Source organism: Carica papaya, chromosome 7 (genome assembly GCF_054855325.1).
Source record: "Carica papaya isolate Zhongbai chromosome 7, ASM5485532v1, whole genome shotgun sequence".
Taxonomy (NCBI): Eukaryota; Viridiplantae; Streptophyta; class Magnoliopsida; order Brassicales; family Caricaceae; genus Carica; species Carica papaya.
Window position 1 is genome coordinate 29832685 of NC_142315.1, and position 12316 is coordinate 29845000.

At 27.4% G+C, this 12316-nt stretch overlaps 1 long non-coding RNA gene across 2 annotated transcripts in view; it reads left to right on the top strand.

Annotated features, from left to right (window-relative positions):
- The first annotated feature begins 7425 nt into the window (after positions 1-7425).
- Positions 7426-12316, top strand: part of LOC110807255 (uncharacterized) — a 6481-nt gene continuing 1590 nt past the window's right edge. Inside the window, exons 1-6 of one of the 2 annotated variants that reach the window (XR_015813526.1) lie at positions 7463-7951; positions 8056-8263; positions 9367-9472; positions 9568-9657; positions 11054-11157; positions 11555-11889. This is a non-coding gene — a long non-coding RNA (uncharacterized LOC110807255). Of the gene's footprint in view, positions 7952-8055; positions 8264-9366; positions 9473-9567; positions 9658-11053; positions 11158-11554; positions 11890-12316 lie in introns of those variants that run through there. The other variant, XR_015813527.1, reaches the window with a different exon arrangement.

Here is a 12316-nt window from a genome sequence, read left to right on the forward strand (position 1 = left end):
ATTTGTGACAATTAAAAAGGGCACTACAAAAAAAATCAACAGAAAAGGAAAAGAATTAGCAGCCTCTTATGCTCTCAACAAGCTACCAACTTCAAATCACTATCCTCAAAGAATTAAACTAAACTTTCCGTCGCAGTAAACAAAAATGAATAATAAGCAAAAGTGATAAACGAATCAATATCAGAACCAGCTGAAGTGAGAATCTTAGTACATAGCACAATATTACAACACAAAAAAAAAAGGTGGTAAGAAAATTAAAGAGAGTACCTGATGAACAAATGTTGATGGATTTTATTGAATTTTGGAAACCAAATGGATCAAGCAGAGAAAATTAGATAATTGTCTTTTTTAACTACCGTTTTTTGTTTCTATAAGATTGTTGGTTTCGCTGTGAATGTTCTCTCTTTGTTTCTGATGCTAGAAGTGAGGTTAAGATGCGCCATGTGGGAACCGGTCTGTCAACGCATGGGTTATGTGTTAGTGTTAGTGAGGAAGTTGGGTTGGGCGCACCTTAGCATAACAGCTAACAGGTGTTTAGGCTAAGTTTAACTATTAACAAAATATTATTCACATTTAAATATTATAGGAAAATATGATTAAATGATATAAAAAATATAGTCAGATTAAGTTTAAATATTAACAAAAATTAATTATATTAATTTTAACATGCAATGTCTATTACGCACTCAATTATCTTAATTACTAATTTGGTAATAATTTATTTTCCCTTTTCTTCTTTTCCAATCTCCATTTAGTTCCCATATTCTTCAAGTTGAGAAAGCCTCATTCATTTTTTTGTCAACACCATATCTTTGCAATTAATTAGTATATGTAGCTATTTCACACCATATTTTTATTCAAATTCTTCACCTTGTAAGTAATATCTGAACGCTCATTGAGATAAATGAACTTATAAATGAAATCAAAACTCATGACTTCAATATAACTCAACTTTTACTACTTGTGAGTGGGTTCAAATTAATTCAAACGCTAAGTCAAAATCGCATGAATTAGAAAATAAGCTTTTAGAAATATCAAATGAACTCTTCTTCATTTGTAAAGAATTCTTCTCATGCTTCCTCAATAAAGAATTTTGAATTAGAGTGAGCATGTGAAAAAAATCAAAATTGTTGATGCAATTCAAAAGGATAATTTGCACTAGTACGAGAAGTAGAACTACAATAAACAAACAAACCATGAGTCTATGAGTTATATATAGTTCTTTAATATTTTTAAAGTAAATGCTACAACTATCCAACCATTTCAAATTCTCTCTTCACCCCAACTCTAGCTAAGGAATCAACAATGCAATTTCTTTTCCTATAATATTTGCCATATGTTTTCAAAACCATGGGGCTATACTTTTTATAACCCAAGATATATCAATAGTTGAGTCACTTTCGACCCCAAGCTCAATAGTCTTTGCTAGTTATTAGTACTGAGAATTTATGATAATTTTGCATTAATCGGCTTTATTCTTTTCATGTTTTTAGAGAAAAAATATTTGAATTCACATTGATAATTTCTTAAAAATCCCATTAATTTTTGTAGTTCAAGTTTATTTCGTACTGATTTTTCTAGAGAACTTAATACTTATTAATGTATAAACAGTTTAGATCGTATACTTTCTATAAAATTAATTTTTTATATAAAATATAATTTTCTTAAAACATTTGAGGAAAAAATGTCATAAATAAATATAAAAATAATATTAATTTATTCTTTGAAATATACCCTCAATTTTTTTAAAAAAAATATGGGCAGAACAAATAACTTATTCATCGAATATAATTTTCTTAATATCAAGCTTATAGTTTCTTTCTTATGGAACATAAAAGAATTGATAAGAATGTCTCTAATTTATATTGCATTTTCTTATGTTTGATAATTTAACTAAAATGAAAATAATACAAATAATATTTGAAATAGCTAATAAGTTCTTTTTGTAAATATATTAAAATTTAAAAATTAATTTTAATACAATTGACGAACACAGAATAATCAAATTAATATTTATAATGATTTTGTATAAATTAAAGAAGATATCCAATAAGTATTATAAAACTACTTCCAATTAATCATATATTTTTTATTTAAATTCAGAAGTTTTATTTACAAAGTTATGAACAATCAAAAATTATTAATTTAAGTTAAAAATTTCTTAATTTATAGTATAAAATAAAGGCTAAGCAATTAATACCCATTAACAAAAAAAAAAAAAAGAATTACTCTTTTTCATTCTTCTTTATTTTCAGTACAAACACAAATTTAGATATTTGTATAAATATATATTATATCTTAAGTTTAATAAAGTAAAATTTTTAAAATTCACTAGAAAATATAAATTATCTATAAAAATAATTTTTTTTACTAACTTGTCTTATTTTTTGTCTAATATTAATATATATGATGTCATAGAAAAAATACAATAATACTAAATTTACAAAATTAGTTCACAAAAATCTTTTTCAAAACTAATTAGATAACTTATGTTAGTTAAAAAAATACGTAATTTACTTAATATATACTGTCCATTTATAATATTACATCAGTTTCTTAGTAAATTTATGTACAAATAGTTTGACACTTGAATATCAAAGTGATGATTGTATTTTAAATTTTATCATCAATTTCATACACACATATATATATATATATGTATATACATTTACACGATGTGATGGTTGTATTGATATTGTGTAAACTTAATATTGTTTCTTCATCATGTGTGATTAATTATAATAAGAATTATATGATTCGATTTTAGTTGAGTTGATATGGATCTCTTTTTCTTTGTTTATTGAACTTCATTATCACAAGTGTCTTGTTAAATGTCTGCCATGTGTTCCCTATTATCATAGCCATTTATAAGTTAAAATCAAATAGTAGATAGAAGTATGTAGAAATAACTAAGTAACGAGGATGAAAAAGATTTCTTCGAGTCTTATAAGGATGGATCAAGTGAGGGGAGTGTGATATAATTCTTGGTCCTTACAAGAAATCATCACTTTGAGCATAACGTATTATATAGCAATAGCTAGGAAGAAGACATGTTAATGTTCATGATAAATAACTTCATTTATCTTTTTTAATGTATGTTTAATTGTAGTGAAAATTACATTCTCTAATTTATTTTTAAAAAATTATGTCGTCCAATATTTGATTGGAGTTTTTCTATTACCAAAATAAGCCTAAGTTTTTTTTTTTAGTGTCTTTTTTATGACTAAATTGGATAATGTGTCCATGATAATGAATGAATGAAAGAAACTTACAATGTTGCTAACAATATTTTATAGTAATAAAAGAACTTATAGTGGGTTCGTAACGAGTAGGTGAAGGCAGAGTATTATGCATTTAAATGGATCACATTACTTCTCACTCAATAATTCAATTTGCAACGCCTTTTTAGAATTTGAGATTCTTTTTTTAGTTATCTTTTTGACATTCTCGTATCTTCTTACTATATTGTCCAATTAAATATCATATTTGTTTATTTATTTCTTTCATTTCATACCTTATCAAAATACCTCTTTTTTTTTCTTAATTTTATAGAGGCAATATATATAGCACCTTAACTAATTACGTCATTTTAGGTGCAATGCTGTTGTACATGAGAACAAAGAGTTTTAGTGGAAATTTTGCATCTAACATGAAGCTTTTACAAAACTACCATAATATCAACATAAAACACTTTTTCCAAGTTGCCAATGATCTTAGCCCTGATATATCTTCTTATAATATGCCCCTGTAAAATATTTCACTTATTATGTAAGTTTTATTGGTCAATATACATTTCAACATGATTTGTAATGATTGAGTATTTTAACTAGTATTAGGTATCGATGGATTATATTAATTAATTAAGCATTTTAACTAGGTAACTTATATTATAAATTAATATAATTGTTGGCTAAACTCTTTGGTTAACTTTATTAAATTACATGTAAATAATTAGTTGCCTACACAAAAAAATTACTGAAATAACTCAAAGTAAAAGAAAAAAAAAGTTAGATTAAGGAAATGATGAGTCCGGTTGAGTTTGAATTGGTGGAAAAAAGGTGGTGGGTCGATGTGAGTTTGGTTGTAATCTTCCAACATTCATTCAAAACTAACCCGTTATATATATATATTTTTTATTTTTATTAAAATAAATATTATATATTTATATTAATAAATATAGTATATTATATTAATAAAAATAGATATATTATATGATAAATTAAATAATAATATAATATAATATATTTTAATTTTTATTATATTAATAAATATATTTTAATTTTGTTTAGTATAAATATTTATATTGATATTAATGTAATAAAATGAATAATTTAGATTTGGATTTGATAATCCTCAAACTTGGTATCATCCAAAAAAATTAACAAAAAATAAAGATTCAAACTCATCATATGTTTAGGACGAATTAGAGTTTTTTCTCGGTTAAGGAGATTTATATGCAGTAGAATCAGATATAAACTTATTCTGCTGTTATCTTGTAGTTAATATATGTAACTAATTAGGTTTAATAATTTAGTTAAGAGTATAATCAACAATCAATATAATTAATTGATAGTATCAATTTATTCGGTTAAAAAAAATTAAAATCAATTTAACTGACCAAATTCCTATAATTAAAGTAAAAAATCTGAGTTCCAAATCAGTTTTTCTTTCTCTCACCTTATATAATTAAAATTTATACATTAACAACAATATGACAAAGAATATATTTTTTAATTTTTTTAATTTTATTATATACATTAATTTAATATATATATACATATATAAACGTATATGTTACCATTGAAAATGTATAGGTGGTATTTCTTTGAATATATAATTTTTTTATCTATTTTCTTGTAAGGAAAGAAACAGAAAATATTATTTGAGGTGCTCATAAGGGCAAATTACACTTCTCTCTTTCCTCTGCAAATAACAGAGCTGCATGACAATCAAAGCCACGTTTCACTTCTTGTAAGTCATCTATTTCATCTTTCTCTCCATACTTTTTTTTTTTTTAATTTAAAATTTTATCAATAATAATAGTATAATACTCTTTCTCTCTTTATCTCATTTTGCTGGTTTGTGGTTCATCTGCTAGAATTTTCAACAGGTTTCTTCGCGAAAAGCTATTTTGGACCATGAATCAACAACAGCAAATTTTGATCCGCCAAAACTAAAATAGGTGGCTGTCAAGCTAGTCAGTAAAAATGTAGCAGTTGAAGCCTCTGAACCAGAGAGTAAAAAAGCTTCCAACTCAGTTGTAAGGAAAAAGTCTCAGCAAAAGGCATGGAATTTTTACTTATTTTTAGATTTTCTCTTAGGCCTATATTATTTTGCTACTTGCTGGCTTTTGTTCAAGATAGTTTGATCATTTTTTGGGAGGCTGAAGGGGGAGAACTTCAGAACCAGAGAGTGTAGATTCTGATTATTTTGCAGGAAAACCTATCATGACAAAGGTTATGGTCTTAGGAGACAAAACCAGCTAGTCAGCGTGTAGATTTTTGACTAATTTTATTTTTTTCTTAACCACTCTGTTTGTATATGCAGAGAAAAAAATATGTGTATCAGATAGTGATTCCAGTATTATCAACTGAATGTTTCTGGTCGTGCATGCTGGGTCCATGCATATAACATTTAGAGTCCGATGTGTGAAATCTTTTAATTGATAATGTCAAAATTCATCTTGTCCATTCATTTTTTTGTAAATTTTTTAGCTGACTATTCCAGTTTTCCCTAATTGTTTCAGCAATCATAGGTGAATTCCTCACTATGATTTATTAAAAATTATATTCAAAAAAATTGAAAATATTAAGACAATTAAGCATGAAAAATAAAAATTTGTGAACTCTGCTTGTATCTCTGTCTTTATCTAAGGCAAGATATTGAATTTTTTTTAAAAAAAAGGTAGTGGAAAAAATAGAATATAACAGTCCAATTCATAATTTGATTGTAAACAAGTGAAAATGAATCCAGATATGATATGATAATTAAATAGAACGAAATGAAATTAAATTGTTATTACATCAGCAATTACAAATTATTTAATTTGTTAGAGTGTCATGAGATAGTAAATTAAAACTAAATTTTAGTTTGAACTTTTAGAAAATCTAAGCACTCTCTTCTTTCAAAATATCCAGAACCTTGTAGAGAAGAGAGAAATGGAGAAGAGAAGCATAATAGAAATATATTAGCCAGAAGGAGAAGAAGATTCATAAGTGCAGAAATGGGTATCTTCATTCTCTTCTCCATTCTATTTTTTCTTTCAGTTTCTAGAGAGAAAACCTATAAATGAGTTTCTTCACTCTCATCGTTTATGTTTCTTCTTTCAGTTTCTATTGAGTTAAAGAGAGAGAACCTATAATGGATTCTCTCTTCATTCTCTTATGTTTCTTCTTTTAGTTTATTGGTAGGGAAATATAGAAAATCTAGAAATGAGTTATAAGACTCGCAGAAAAGGAACCTTTTGATTCTCTTCTCGACTCTATTTTTTTTTTTTACAATATTATTGAAACCTGCAAGCATAAAAAAATAGAGATATGTTAGTGTTCAAAAATTACTATTTTCCCACAAGCAACCACATAATATCTTCGTATGCTTAGGTTATGACTATTATCTTTTTCAGAACGATTTTTTTCTTGCATTTGTATTTCCTGATTCTTATAAAGAAAAATTATGTGTTTCTCTTTTTGCTTTATAAGTTTTTTTTAGATTAAAATAACAATATTTTTTAATTATTCATAACCTAAAGAAATTTTTTTTTTTTTATTTTACTATTTCTAGTCAATGAAGGGTTCATCGGAGTACCTATGCAAAATTATTTTGAATTTTTAAACAATCTCACCCTAGAGAGATTTTTTTGCTCAATGTTGTTCCATGTTTTTTAGTTGGTAGTAACTTTTGGAGTTTCAACCATATGTGTTTCCTCACTCTAACACCCAACTGACCTTTATGCACTTTTTTTCCTTGAATCTTTTTTATTATTCTGAAATATATTTTATTCTTATATTTTTGGATAAGAATAAAATATAGTTATTTCATGTTATTTTTATCTTCTTCTTTACATGCTATAAATTTCAACTACTTTTGAAGGAAATAAAATATCAGCAGTAGGATAGCAGAGAGGAGGAAGAGTGGAAGTCATAATAATTGTAATTGGTAATGCTCAGCTTTTTACAAATAGTACATTCGTATGTATAGATTGTATATACTTACAGCGGTCGGTAGTTTTCTTGAAGAGAGAAGAGAAGACAAAGAGAAGCAAATAAAATATATTTTTTTAGAAAAAAAGTGGTCACCATCAAGCAGTGAATGTACCTTGCTTTTACTCTCTCTCTATATATATTTAATGCATCTGACAATTTCTCATGCACTAGGAAAAATCGACGCATAAAAAAAAAAAAGAAAAAAAAGGACGAAAAGGCTCTCCTCTGTTGCCCCCAAAATTGAAATCTCTGATAATTTGAAATGCCATCTTCTCTTTATTTTTTCTCAAAAATCGTGCCACTTTCCGCTTAGACTTTGGCTACATTTATAGCTGAAATCATTGCAAACCTGAACACAACATCTTCTTTTCTTCACGCTGCTCTTCATCTCGAACACGCCATCTTTCTGCCTTCCGCCTCACCCTAGAAAGATGAAGAAAATCGATCTCCTCCATCATTTCATCTTTCTGCCTTCCGCCTCACCCTAGAGATGTGAAGAAAATCTATCTCCTCCATCGTTTCACTTTCTCCTCTTACCGTTTCCCTCCAAGCCCCAACATGAAATCTGATAATTTGAAACACCAAAAAGAATAACCCCCACCGCCCCTTGGCCATTTTTCTTCAATGATCTTGACAATCTAAACTTCCACTATTAAGACCTTCATTTTCTACACCCGACGATGCCAATCGCTTTTCTCAACATCCTTCGCTCTTCTCCGCTTGGTTCCCCTCAAAACTTCAGTTCAAAGGTTTTTACATTTTCTTCATCTTCTCGTTATCTCTCAATGGCTTGTTCTGTTGTTTCTTATATTTATAAACTTATTATTATTTATGTGTCGTTTGGTTGCCAAAGGGATTTGATGGGTCAATTTGAACTGGAGAAGATGGGGAACGGTGATGCGGTTCTGGAAACAAGGTTACGCGTACCTTGCCTGCGACAGTTACGCTCGAGAGCAGGCCTGATAACATCAAGGAAACTTGGGGGGAGCTCAATCCTCCATTTTCTCATGAGATATCACTGTTGATTTTTTTTTTTGTTCTTGCAAAATATCTCCTTTTAGGTATGTGGGTATGTGATCATAATTTTAATTCGTTTCAAACCGGCAAGAAGTGATTCATTTTATTTTGCAGTGAAAAGCAGGCTTTAGTTTTCCATAAATGTGAAATGAGTAGCTAAAAATATTTTTTTTTTTGATGAAAAAATTTTAAAATTCGATGCAGGAGAGAAATAGTAGTTTTAATGAGGATACTACTAATTTTATATTAATAAATTAATAAGTGAAATTTTAAAATAAAATATAATATTAACTTATTTTTTGTACTTTTATATTTATGATAAATTGTTAAAACAATATTTATTTAGATTTAAATAATTATAATAATTTAAATTTTGTTAATATTTATTTATTTTTAACATTTTATCATTTTATTATTAATTTTATAAAATATTAATTAAATATATTAGAATAGTGCATAGTAAAAATATTTGTATAGTAAGTTTTGGTAAATAATTTACCTTCAAATAAGTCCTTCGCTCCCTTTCATAAAACAGAATGTGTCCGTGTATGCCCTAAAAGAACATAATTAGGATAATCATGTAACACTAAGAAACAAACAACCATGTGTTGGGGGTGCAGACGTGGAGAAACATATTGTAATACAAATATAAATTCTTATTTTTTATTTCAAAAGTTTTTTAAATTTGATTTATAAAACTATATTTTTTATTAATTCATAGACTGTTGTATTTATCATTGATATATAAAATTTTTAATTTTTTAATAAGTTAATAATGAAAACGTTGAGTAAAGTGTGGAATGCTCAGATGGATAGTGCAAGCAATTATTTCCTTAAGATTCTTAGAAAAACTAGGCATCACTTTCACAATTCATTTTCTTGAATGTCTTTTATCACTAGGAACCCAGGTAATCGAAGAAACTTTGTAAGGTTGACGCCATGATTAATTTTTTATATTTTACACTTTATATGATGATAATAGCAGAAGTTATAAATGCTTGATTTTTTTTGGATTTCGTTATCCCATAGGCATTCAATCCCCAGTTAGCTAAAAATAATTCGCATGTATTTCATAAACTTACAAGCTTACTCCTTTGAAGCTGTTATAAGGAAATTCAAGTTATCTGTCTATGTTGACTATCAACAGGATGATGACAGTGAAATCAGTGGCTCTCGCCTGGTGATCTTGCTGATATCAATGCTCTTTAGTCCTCACTTTATAGTTGAAGAAATGCATTCGTCTTGATTTCACGGTAACATATGTGTTTTGTCATTTATTGTTCTTGATTTGATGTGTATCTAATTGGTGTTTTTCTCCCCAATATTTTTGTGTGGCTCTATGATAAAGGTCATCACCCATCTGCAAACTTGTATTACATGTTCAATGAGCGCCCATTTGGTTTTCATCGAGCATCGCAGTTTCAAGTCTCTGCCTTTTGTGAGTCTTCATAATCCTTTAATTTCCAGATTTTGAATATTACAGAAAATATTGTATTTATTTCTTGTTTTATGATTTTTACATCATATTCTAGAGCTATACTTCACATGCTTAAATTTGGTAAGACCTTCTGGAAATCTTACAAGATTCGAGAATGTGGAGGTAGATAAATATAATGAAAAGACTTGATAATTGATATAAGTTGAAAGAACTGAATAAACTAAGAAGTTTAGAACCAAGAATTCTAGTAGATAAAGAATTAATTCAAATAGAAAGAAACAAAAATGTGTATAAATTATCTTGTCATAGAAAATTCAAGAAATCTAGAAAAGAGAAATTTAATTTTTTAGGGTTTAGGATTGAGGATTACCATATGAATATTTCAACAAATAGAAATAATTTATCTGTTATTCTCATCGTTTTTGTAAATTTTTTTACTATGTATATTAGTCATAATGGAATAAAATTATTTTATTTTTATATTATGTAACGCAGAATATTTTCGTTTTGTTAGAATAAATGAATAAAATAAATAAAATAATAAGCCTTTTATCATTTGAAAAAAGCAAATAGGTACCATCCTGACATTAATAATGACTATCCCTTAAACGGCCTCATGCATCTTTTTAAGCCTATATTTCATTCTCCAAATCTTCTTGGAACTAAGCTGTTAATTTTGCCAGTTCGGTGTTTAGAATCATTCATTAAATTGTTTGAGTGCTGTTTTCCACTTTGACTAGAAAACGTTCTTCTGTGCTGTATACTTATCATAGAAGCATTGGATTTTTGCTCTGGTGTGGTCAATAACACTTGACTTCTTTAATAGGATTCAAAAAAAATTTTGTTAAGAAAGCTTCCCCTGAAAATGTAAGAAAGAATTGAGATAAACCGAGAAATGATTAAATAAGAAATAATCCTCCATCTTCTTCTCATTTCAGGTGCTCCTCATTTATGCATATAAAGTTGACTGTTGATATTTCTTTTTTTTTTCTCTCGGGCAAAATATCTCTTTTTGGCTGTGCGGGTATGTGATCATAGTTTTAATTTATCTCGTATTTTTTTTTTTATTTTGAAGTCAAGTAAATTTAATTTATAAAACTTAGTAAACCTATTTTTAGGAGGAGCAAAGTGTGGAAGACAATATAAGATAATTTCTAGAGCATATGCAAACAATTATTCACTTCATTTTCTTGATTATCTTTTATTATTAAGTACCATCAGATTGGTTTTCATATTTTACACTTGATATAAATATAATAGTAGAAGTTGCTAATATGTGCTTGAAGAATGCATCTGTCCTGGTTTGATAGTAAAATGTGGTTTTAATTTTTATTGTTCTCAATTTTGGTATCTATATGTAATTGATCTTTTTTTCAATATTGTTATGTGGCTCCAGGATAAAGGTCATCTCCTCTATTGTATTCATCCTCATGCAACCTCTATTACATGCTTTTATGAGGATTACATCATCGGGTAGTAATTTTAAATCTTCTGCACCATGTAAGTGTTTATAATCCTTCAACTTCCAGTTTTTAATGTTAATGAAAGTATTGCATTTATTTTTTTTTCAATATTTTTTGCATCATATTTTAAAACTATATTAGGGGAATGTGGATGTCTTGTCATGTGTCAATAAATAAAATAGAAAGAACAAAATATAAAAAATAAAATTTAAGAAACAAGAAAATAAATAAAATAAAAAGAACAAAAAATATTAAGGAATAAAAAAATAACATATTGTCCTATCAAATAAATAGTAAAAATTAAATAATTTTAAATAATATCTAATAATATAGTTATATGTGAACATTGTGATGGTTTTTTCAAAGTGATAAAAAATCTAGACTGCATGTTCTCATTGATCTGTCTTTTAATTTGTGCATATGTATCCAAGCAGTTAGAAGATCTAGAGCACGAATATGAGAAGAAATGCGGAATACTAGTACCATCTGTAGAATTTGCAGAAAAATCTGTCATGACAAAAGTTCTGGTCTTCGGGGGGAAAAGCCAGCTAGTCAGCGTGTAGATTTTAATTATTTTATTTTATTTTTATCAACTATGTTTGTATATGTGGAGAAGAATCTGTGTATCAGATGGTGATTTCAGTATTATCAACTGAACGATTTTAGCAGTGCGCATGCTGCGTCAATGCATATAACATTTGGAACTTGATTTGTGAAATCTTTTAATTGATAATGGAGAGATCCATCTGGTCCGTCCTTTTTTTGTAAATTTTTCTTTTTGTTGAATGTCCAAGTATTCCCTAATTATTTTATCAAGACATTTCCATAATTTTACACATTCGCAAGAAAATTAATTTGTTGGAAGTTTAAACAACTTCAACTGCTTTTGAAATAAAGAAAATATAGGCGGTAGGATAGTAGAGAGGAGGAAGAGTGGAAGTAATAATAATGGTACTTTTGACAGTGGATTTGTATTGTATAGACTAACAGAGAAGGAAAGAAAATAATTATTTTTTCCTAGAAAAAGAAATGAAATCACCATCAAGCATTTAATGGTTTATAGAAAAGAGGTGACGTCACCGTCAACCAGTAAATTAGTATATATATATATATATGTATATATAGAGACCTGCACAAGCAAGCTGTGAAATGCTCAGTCTCTGTTTTCGTAATACCTAATATGTAATAGGACAGAC